This window comes from Amblyomma americanum, chromosome 8 (genome assembly GCF_052857255.1).
Source record: "Amblyomma americanum isolate KBUSLIRL-KWMA chromosome 8, ASM5285725v1, whole genome shotgun sequence".
NCBI lineage: Eukaryota > Metazoa > Arthropoda > Arachnida > Ixodida > Ixodidae > Amblyomma > Amblyomma americanum.
Window position 1 is genome coordinate 136,721,210 of NC_135504.1, and position 9,590 is coordinate 136,730,799.

General features: G+C 44.1%; 1 long non-coding RNA gene across 1 annotated transcript; it reads left to right on the plus strand.

Annotated features, from left to right (window-relative positions):
* Positions 1 to 981: 981 nt before the first annotated feature.
* Positions 982 to 2,134, plus strand: LOC144100706 (uncharacterized). Its single transcript, XR_013307810.1, has 3 exons — positions 982 to 1,052; positions 1,136 to 1,326; positions 1,955 to 2,134. It is a non-coding gene; the product is annotated as an uncharacterized LOC144100706 (long non-coding RNA).
* The last annotated feature ends 7,456 nt before the right edge of the window (positions 2,135 to 9,590 follow it).

The window sequence follows — 9,590 nt, forward strand, 5'->3', positions numbered from 1 at the left end:
TCTGGGTACCTCCAACCTTTTTTATTTGCGTGTAACTCCAGCCCCTCTTCATCTTTGTTATTGTAGCCGCTATTGTTTCTCAAGTACCATCTTGATATTAGCAGTTCCTAATTCAAGCCTTCTGCAGGGTTTGGAGGACCTATTTAATTGGATATGAGAACACGTGCACAGGGTGGAAAGCGTGTGATCTAACAGGAAACGCTGAGGCGGCCCCGAGAAGGACCTTTATTAAGGTTGACAGCCGTTTTGTGCCTCTTCACTTGGCAGCGACGACACATCGTGTGCGGTCCCCATGGTTTTGCCCCAGCTGTCGAAGCAATCCTCGGGCTCGACCTTCGACATCTGGTGTTTTTATTTAAAAAACACATGGACCAAAGTCGTGCTGTATTCAGTGCGATCGCCATGTGGTTCCACTGACGGCGAACAATCATCTATCTACCCCGGCTCTTTGGACAGATTCAGGAAACGACTGAAAAGAACAAAAGTAACGAGCAAACAAGTTAGAACGCAAAGAAACGAAGGCGCTCTGCGCTAATGCTGTAGCGAGGTCTAATATGTAAAATTTCACGGCTGGCGTCGATTTCTACAAAGCGCGGGTAGTCGCTACGGAAATAAACAAAGGCGCACTGGAGCTGGGTAAGTCTGCAGCTACAAGCACGAGTTTTTTGTCTCTACCGCCGATTTCCACACCGCGCGATCGTCATAACTTTTCTTGGAATTGCTGTTGAAGTTGACAGCGATCATAAAAATTAAGGCCGCCGACTGTAGTGACAGAGGCTTGCCATTGAAAGGAACAAAGCCGTGCACTTTGTCAACAAGGCAACGAGGCCTAGCACGAGTTTTAGATCCGACTTGGACAAAGCGCGAGACGGCGCGCGCTTCTAACGCTTGCCGACGCAAAGAAACAAAGGCGCGCTGCGCTGGGATAATGCTGTAGCGAGGCACTGTAGCGAGGCAATGCTGTAGCGAGGACAGCCGGCGTCGCCATCTGAACCGCCGTCGTGACAGCCACGATGAAGCGCTTGTCGGGCGTGCACGTTCTCAGTCCCGAGGTAAGGGTTGAACAACGTTTTCGAAAGTTTTCTCGTGCAGAACTCGCCAAATTGCGGCGCTTGTAACGTAACTTTTTTTGCAGCATCGTTTCCTGGATGCTTCTGGCGAGCCGATGCTGTCCTTATTTGCCGCGGACCGATACCACGTGGCGAGACGCCGGGGCATCGACCCCAGTGCGCCTTTGTTCATTTGCAGTGGCAAGTCCAGGGTAAAAGTGGCCACGATAATTCTGCCACTACAATCTGCCCTTTAGGATCGCTATCAGCTGCAACGGTAAGTCCAGAAGTTCCGACTCGCGCATTGTGGAAATCGCGCCTGGCCTAAGTGTCCAGCATTCACCCAGTGCAGTGCAGCTTTGTTTAATTCCTTAGAGACTTCTCGCGCTTTGTCGAAATTGACGGCAGCCGTGAAAATTTACATATTAGACCTCGCTACGGCGTCATCGCAGCGCAGCGCGCCTTTGTGTGTTTGCGTCGGCAAGCGTTAGAAGCGCGCGCTGTCTCGCGCTTTGTCCAAGTCGGCTCTAAAACTCGCGCTAGGCCTCGTTGCCTGGTTGACAAAGTGCACGGCTTTGTTCCTTTCAATGGCAAGCCTCTGTCGCTACAGTCTGCGGCCTTAATTTTTATGATCGTTGTCAGCTTCAACAGCAAGTCCAAGAAAAGTTAAGGCGATCGCGCGGTGTGGAAATCGGCGCTAGAGGCAAAAAACTCGTGCTTGTAGCTGCAGACTTATACCCAGCTCCAGTGCGCCTTTGTTTATTTCCGTAGCGACTACCCGCGCTTTGTAGAAATCGACGCCAGCCGTGAAAATTTACATATTAGACCTCGCTACAGCATTAGCGCAGATCGCCTTCGTTTCTTTGCGTTCTAACTTGTTTGCTCGTTACTTTTGTTCTTTTCAGTCGTTTCCTGAATCTGTCCAAAGAGCCGGGCTAGGTGGATGATTGTTCGCCGTCAGTGGAACCACGTGGCGATTGCACTGCATACAGCACGACTTTGGTCCATGTGTTTTTTAAATAAAAACATCAGATGTCGAAGGTCGTGCCCGAGGATTGCTTCGACAGCTGGGGCAAAACCATGGGGACCGCACACGCTGTGTCGTCGCTGCCAAGTGAAGAGGCAGAAAACGGCTGTCAACCTTAATAAAGGCCCTTCTCGGGGCCGCCTCAGTGTTTCCTGGCAGATAGCACGCTTTCCACCCTGTGCACGTGTTCTCCTCATTTCCAATTAAATAGGTCCTTCAAACACTGCAGAAGGCTTGAATTAGGAACTGCTAATATCAAGATGGTACTTGAGAAACAATAGCGGCTACAATAACAAAGATGAAGAGGGGCTGGAGTTACACGCAAATAAAAAAGGTTGGAGGTACCCAGATAAGCTGGAATGGTTTCGGGCCGGAGTCCTAGTTATTCTATATAAGACTCAAATAATGCATACTCAGCGTTTATCAAGGTTTTTGTAGAAATATATAAAGAACATTAAGCAGTCTAAACGAATAAGAGAACCATGGATCACGCCAGAGCTCAGGAGAATGATAAAGAGCAAAAACAAGTACCATGCCTTTTTAAATAATCGCTCTCTAGAATCTCTTATTAAAAAAAACAAGAAATAATTTAAATGCTGAGCTTAAGCGTGCTAAGATTGTGTATCTTCAAAAACTGTTCTCTGATGTTAGAATGAAAGATTCAGACGCTGTGTGGAAGGTTGTAAATAACTTGTTACGTGGCAATACGAAAAATGCGCCAGCTCAACGAATAATCTATAAGGGCTCTGAATTATCCGGTCAGGCTCTTGCTGGTCATTTAAAGAGCGATTTTTTAACTACCCATTTACCTATGATGCATCTACCTGAAGTTCCTTCATCTTGTAGCCCTTTCGAAAGCCTTTTCCTTGAGCCCACCAATGAGACCTTTATGAATTTGAATAATAGCAAAGCCTTAGATGTTGACAATATTCAGATAAAACCAGTCAAATATGTACTATCATATATTGCACTTGTGCTTGCATACATCTTCAATTTGTTAACTGAAACGGGAGTTTACCCGGAAGAAATGAAGAAAGCAAGAGTGACAGTTGTGTTAAAGGGGGAGATAAAGATGTCGTGTCCAATTATAGACCAATATCTGTGATTCCAGTCTTTTCAAAGGGCTTGGAATAAGTAATCTTTTCTCGTGTAGTGAACTTTTTTAATGCAAAACAAATCCTGTGTGATGCTCAATTGGGCTTCCGAAGGGGAAAGTCGACGGAAACGGCTTTGTTATCACTTACGGAATGTATCCTGCAAAACAATGGAGCAGGTATTCTCACTGTCGGACTGTTCATTGATTTTAGTAAGGCTTTCGATTCCATAAACCATCAAATTTTAACTCATAAACTTTCTCAAAACGGAGTTCGTGGAACACCTTTAGACCTCATGAAATCATACCTGCAAAATCGAAAACAATCTGTCTATATCCCCAACCATCAGTATTCTTTTCTGGCGGTACGAAATGGTGTGCCTCAAGGCAGCATTCTGGGCCCGATGCTTTTTAACATCTATATAAATGACATTGTGCATATTTATGACAAAGCGAAATTTATTATATACGCCGATGATAGCAGTTTACTAATCCCTGGTCACGACATAAACAAGTTAATTGAAGAGTGCAACGTAATCCTTACGAAACTATAGAACTGGTCCTCTTCTAATTGCCTCCAAATAAACCCTACAATTGGTTTGATCCGGACAGGCCGCCATTGGAATCTGAACCTGGACACGTTTAACGCTAGAACTTTAGCTAGTGAGGCTAGCCTAGCAGTGCTGTTCGAGGAACTAGCGGGAATTAAATGGGATGTGATAGGGCTTAGCGAAGTTAGGAGGACAGGTGAGGCGTATACAGTACTAAAGGACGGACACATACTGTGCTATCGCGGGTTAGAGGATAGACGAGAACTAGGTGTGGGTTTCCTCATTAATAAGGATATAGCTGGCAACGTAGAGGAGCTCTACAGTATTAACGAGAGGGTAGCAGCTATAGTAATTAGGCTGAATAGGAGGTACAAGCTGAAAGTGGTGCAGGCCTACGCACCCACATCCAGCCATGATGACCAGACCGTTGAAAGCTTCTATGAGGACGTAGAATCAGCAATGAATAAAGTAAAATCGCAGTACACTGTACTGATGGGTGACTTCAATGCGAAGGTGGGCAAGAAGCAGGCTGACGACCACGCGGTAGGTGACTATGGGATAGGCTCTAGAAATAGCAGGGGAGAGTTATTAGTCGAATTCGCGGATAGAAATAATTTACGGATCATGAATACCTTCTTCCGCAAACGAGAAAACAGGAAGTGGACCTGGAAGAGCCCCAATGGTGAGATTAAAAATGAAATCGACTTCATACTATGCGCTAAACCTGGCATCATTAAGGATGTGGCCGTCCTCGGAAGGGTGCGTTGCAGCGACCATAGAATGGTAAGGTCTAGAATTCGCTTAGACTTGAAGAGGGAACGGAAGAAGCTAGCGAAGAAGAAGACCATTAACGAGTTAGCCGTAAGAGGGAAAGCACAGGAGTTTAGGATAGCGCTGCAAAACAGATACTCGGCTTTAACTGAGGAAGATGATCTTAATGTTCATTCAATGCACGATAACCTGACATCAATAATTACGGAGTGCGCAGTAGAAGTAGGCGGTAGGACAGTTCGAAAAGATACCGGGAAGCTATCTCAGGTGACGAAAGATCTGATTAAGAAGCGCCAAAACATGAAGCCATCTAACACTACCGATAGAATAGAACTAACGGAGCTATCAAAGTTAATAAATAAGCGCAAGGTAGCCGACATAAGGAAGTTTAATATGGAGAGAATCGAGCATGCTATAAAGAACGGAGGTAGCCTAAAAACAGTGAAGAGGAAACTAGGCATAGGTAAAAACCAGATGTATGCATTAAGAGACAAGCAGGGCAATGTCATTAGCAATATGGATAAGATAGTTAACGTAGCCGAAGAGTTCTACACAGACCTGTACAGTAGCCAATGTAATCAGAGCGCTAATGAGAAAGACAGCAGTGCACAGCAATGCGTCATCCCGCCAGTAATGAAAGATGAAGTAAAGAAAGCCTTAGAAGCAATGAAAAGGGGAAAAGCAGCTGGGGAGGATCAGGTAACAGCAGATCTGTTGAAGGATGGAGGGGACATCGTGCTAGAGAAACTAGCCACCCTGTATACGCAATGCCTTATGACCTCGACTGTACCAGAAGCTTGGAAGAATGCAAACATTATCTTAATTCATAAGAAGGGAGACGCCAAGGACTTGAAAAATTACAGGCCGATCAGCTTACTATCCGTTGCCTACAAAGTATTTACTAAGGTAATCGCTAATAGAGTCAGGGCAACGTTAGACTTTAATCAACCAAATGATCAGGCAGGCTTTCGTAAAGGATATTCTACAATAGATCATATTCACACTATCAATCAGGTGATAAAGAAATGCGCAGAATATAACCAACCTCTATATATAGCTTTCATTGATTACGAGAAAGCATTCGACTCAGTGGAAACCTCAGCAGTCATACAGGCATTGCGTAATTAGGGGGTAGAAGAGCCTTATGTCAAAATACTGGAAGATATATATAGCAACTGCACAGCTACTATAGTCCTCCATAAAGTCAGCAATAAAATTCCAATAAGGAAGGGCGTCAGGCAAGGAGACACGATCTCGCCAATGCTGTTCACCGCATGTTTGCAGGAGGTATTTCGAGGCCTGAATTGGGAAGAGTTGGGAATAAGAATAAATGGAGAATACCTAAATAATCTGCGATTTGCTGATGACATTGCCTTGCTGAGTCACTCAGGAGGTGAACTGCAAATCATGATCAACGAGTTAGACAGGCAGAGCAGATCGATGGGTCTAAAAATTAACATGCAGAAAACCAAGGTAATGTTCAACAGCCTAGCAAGGGAACAACAGTTCACAATTGGCAGCGAGAGCCTAGAAATGGTGCCGGAATACGTCTACTTAGGGCAGGTAGTGACAGCTGATCCGGATCATGAGAGGGAGATAACTAGAAGGATAAGAATGGGGTGGAGCGCATATGGCAAATTCTCGCAGATCATGAGTGGCAGTTTACCAATTTCCCTCAAGAGGAAAGTGTACAACAGCATAATCTTACCGGTACTCACCTACGGGGCAGAAACGTGGAGGCTAACGAAAAGAGTTCAGCTTAAGTTAAGGACAACGCAGCGAGCCATGGAAAGAAAAATGATAGGTGTAACGTTAAGAGATCGGAAGCGGGCAGAGTGGGTGAGGGAACAAACACGGGTTAATGACATCCTAGTCGAAATCAAGAGAAAGAAATGGGCTTGGGCAGGGCATGTAATGCGAAGGCAAGATAACCGCTGGTCTTTAAGGGTAACGGAGTGGGTTCCAAGAGAAAGTAAGCGTAGCAGGGGGCGGCAGAAGGTTAGATGGGCGGATGAGATTAAGAAGTTTGCAGGCAAAGGGTGGATGCAGCTGGCAAAGGATAGGGTTAATTGGAGAGACATGGGAGAGGCCTTTGCCCTGCAGTGGGTGTAGTAGGGCTGATGATGATGATGATGAAACCCTACAAAGACTAAGGTAATAAATTTCCGTGCAAGGAACAAGCTAGTCGAACTACAACGCGCTCCTAAATACGCAGGTCAAGAAATTCAAATTGTAGACAGCCACAAAATCCTTGAAGTTACTTTCTCATCGCATCTCAGGTGGGATCGACATGTGGAAAATATTTGCAAAAAGCTCTCTTCAGTAGCAGGTGTTCTGACACGATGTCGATGGCTCCTTCCCACTCACGTGAAAATTCATAATTATCATGCTCTTTTCGGTTCCGTGACTCTGTTTGGGCAACCACCACAAAAACAAATGTGACAAAAATACAGGTTCTGCTGAAGAAAATGATCCGCTGCATTGCAAACCTTCCTTATCTCTCTCCAACGCAAACTGCTTTTAGAAATTATAACATAATTCGTTTTGAACATATATGTTTTTCGCATTTTGAGGTTCTTTTACCATTCTTCTCCTGCTTATAGAGATTTCTTAATACGTACTACACATTTAAGCACCGCTTCGAATCGACTCTACACATGAAATACCGATCTCTGGTGTATTCCATATTTTCGAATTAGTTATAAACTACAAACGCTTGAACACAATTTACCGACCACTCTCAATAAGTACAAAGTTTTGGACAGTGTTAAACCAAGCGAGTTAAAAATGTATTTTGTTAATATATAGCCAGGTTGCATTTTATGTTCCTCTGTTGTCTGCCGGTGCCATGTATGCCTATTGAGTGTTTCTTTTCTCTTTATTTTTCTCGGGTCTTCTCTTTGTTTTCATGCGTCTGTAAACTATTGTTAGTGAGCATACATGCTCATTGTTTTCATTGCATTTAATCTTTATGTCACTTGCTTTGTTGTTTTTGTGTTTGTTCTAATATATATATATATATATATATATATATATATATATATATATATATATATATATATATATATATATATATATATATAGTGAGAGATAGAGAGAGAGATTTAAGAGAAGTTGGCACTTCTACAGCGACACCTTTATTTATCAACGTTTCGACCGCGGTGCGGTCTTCTTCAGCACTGTAGTGGTATCGCGTCAAATGAACGTTTTAAGTTTGTGAGCTGCAGAGGAGGGCAAATGGAGTGTAACAAGCAAATAGCAACAACAGTTCAAAAAATTGAACAAAAAAGTAAAAAAAATAAAGATAGGGTGTGGGGAGCAGACAGGGACAAGATTGGGGGAGGAAGCAAAAAATAGAAAGAAAAAAAGAGGGGGAACTATTATATTAAGGAAGGACGGGTTAAAAAAAGGAGGTGGCGAAACGAGAGAAAGGGAGAGGAAGACGGTGCCCGCGATATGGGCAGCGCGGCAACCACAGGCGTACGAAAGCAAAACGTACAAACAAGACACAAACAAAATGCACAAACACAAAGATGGGCGCCGCTGCGCAAATGACACTGGCAGCGACGAACAGGCCAAACCAGGCGCCTTTTGGGGGGTCTCACTAATTTCCGGTGAGCCGAGGGCTAGAACGTTAAGGAAGGAGTGGGCTGCGTTAACGAGCACATGTGTAATAACTTACTCAGGGGGTCTGGGTTTCACTGAACGGTGCACCCCTCTCCCTGGGCGGGTCGTTGAACCGACTTCGTCGGGAATACTTGGTTGTAGTGGAGGAGGGCTGGGCTAGCTGTGTACAAAGATTTCAAATTGTGGGAAAAAAGTAAGGAAAGAACGTCAAAGCTTATCAATACTGCACGAGGCAGGATAGTGTAAGGAGGGGTATGATTGCCTGGGATATACACTAGGAGTTATAAAGGGTATATCTGAGTTAGCCAATTAACGAGAGGTGCAGTATTATTTTGTTTGGAGGTCGTGAATAAAAGAAAGGATACCAGGCTTTTCGTTAAGACATTCTTGAATAGTATTAAACTTGCGGATAAAATAGAATTCACGTTGTTCACGTTCTCACCTATTTTTGAAGCCCCCTTAATAATTGTTACTTTTAGTTGGTCAAATGGGTGTCCTTCTGAGTTTACATGCTTGGATAGGGGAAGATTGGGGAGAGACTTGGTGTGTGCTCGGTGGTTGTTAAATCGAATGCGGAATGCAATGTTTGTCTCTCCTATGTATTGCTGGTTACACACAGTGCATTCAAGAAGGTAAATAAAGTTTGATGAGGTGCTGTCAAACTTGGCATTGATTGAATGCTGGAAAACTGACCTCGTACTAGTTGCGGAACACGGAGTCTTCATGTGCTTGCAAACTTTGCAGCGACCTTTACCACAGGGCTGGCATCCATATTTTGGGGTTTTGTGTTCCTTGGAGTGGACTAGATGGTTCTGAATGTTTTTGGCACGCCTGTAAATCACGCGGCGTGCTCATGTAAATATTTTCGATAGTCGTTGACTTTGCTGGAGAATATTAAAGTGCTTATTAAGAATTCTGTTTATGTTCGGTGCGTTACTGTTAAATGTGAGAATAAGGTTTGTAGTGTAATCATTTCGGTTATCTCTTCGGTGCCCCTGGAGTATTTGACTACGGTTCAGATTTGAACCTGTGCTTATGGCGTCATCAATAAAACAACGTGGATAGCGCTGCGTTAAGAGCACGTAAACATTTTTAATGGTTTTTTATACGTATATGTAAACATTTTTTTTGCTTGAAGTGCGTTTGTCGTGTACTGCCATTTCAGAGGCACTTGGGCCCAGTCAAGCTGCTTTTTAGCAGCTTTTAGCACTTGCATCTCTGTAGTATGTAACTTGCATTTTGTAAAAATGAAATGAAATTGCATTTGGAAGAGAAAGACAAGGTTTCATTTTGCAGTGTAAGCTTGCGTCTCTAGAATGAACAGAGAACGTTGCCTCACACTGCTTGGGCCTGTCGTTTGACCCCTCGTTGACCGCACGGAAAAAAAGGGACCTCTCTAGGAAACTATTTGCGGGATCTTTCCTCTGCTTCACGAGGGGAGGGGGAGTGGAAGGGGGTTGATGGCCTCCCCT